The following is an 860-nucleotide window of genomic DNA, read 5'->3' as shown; positions in this document are numbered from 1 at the left end:
GGTCCATTCCTTTCTTATCTTTACTAGTGAACGTGTTTTGTAAAGGTGGTCGTATACGAGTGGAGTGTCATTTGGGAATCACATGCACGCCTGATAGGCATAGACGAAGATGATTAGTCAGTGATCACTAACAATCTAGTAGTAGTCAAACGTTCTGACACATCGAAAAGAGACCCATTGCTTACGGTCACGTCAAACGGCCAGCCTGAGCCGGATAAATGGTTCCGCAAGCGTGGTAGACACGACCAGCCACAAAATCAGGAACTACGATGTTATTGGGGAATATCATGTCCTGACTGGGAGCGATCCAGTCATGAATCCCAACTCTTTAATTCCAATACTCCACCATTTGTATTATGTATATGTTGTTATATTTCAAATTACAAACTGAGAAGCATGTCTATTATTTAATGTTGCCAACTGTATTTGCATAAAATGGAAAATGTATAATGAGTATGGATGATTGATGTTATGCGAAATTTTTAGAACTGTTTAGTTGCTCATCCCTGGCTATATGTACCAGTTGATCGTATTTTATCTTGTAAAAACTTGCATGTATTAAAATGTTCAGTATGCTTTATTCGATCATGCTTAGGAAGGATATTAGTAGGAATTGATTGTGGACTTACTGGGTAACCATTGTTACTCACCCTTTCCTTCCTTTTTTTAGTTTCAGCACTTGCAGCTACCGAGGCAGGCGTAGAGTCAGTAATTGAGGAGTATCTGGTCGATCAGATCGACGATCAGAGTTTATTGCCTGGTGAGCACTAGGGCCACATCCCTTAGTGTTGTCGGTTTCACCCAGGATGTATGTAGTTTTTGGATTGAGAGTTTAGGCCTATGTTTAGAGTGAGAGTGTT

This window comes from Akebia trifoliata, chromosome 13, assembly GCF_017979445.1.
Source record: "Akebia trifoliata isolate Shusen 1 chromosome 13, ASM1797944v1, whole genome shotgun sequence".
In the NCBI taxonomy this organism is placed as follows: domain Eukaryota; kingdom Viridiplantae; phylum Streptophyta; class Magnoliopsida; order Ranunculales; family Lardizabalaceae; genus Akebia; species Akebia trifoliata.
This window is presented reverse-complemented; position numbering follows the sequence as displayed.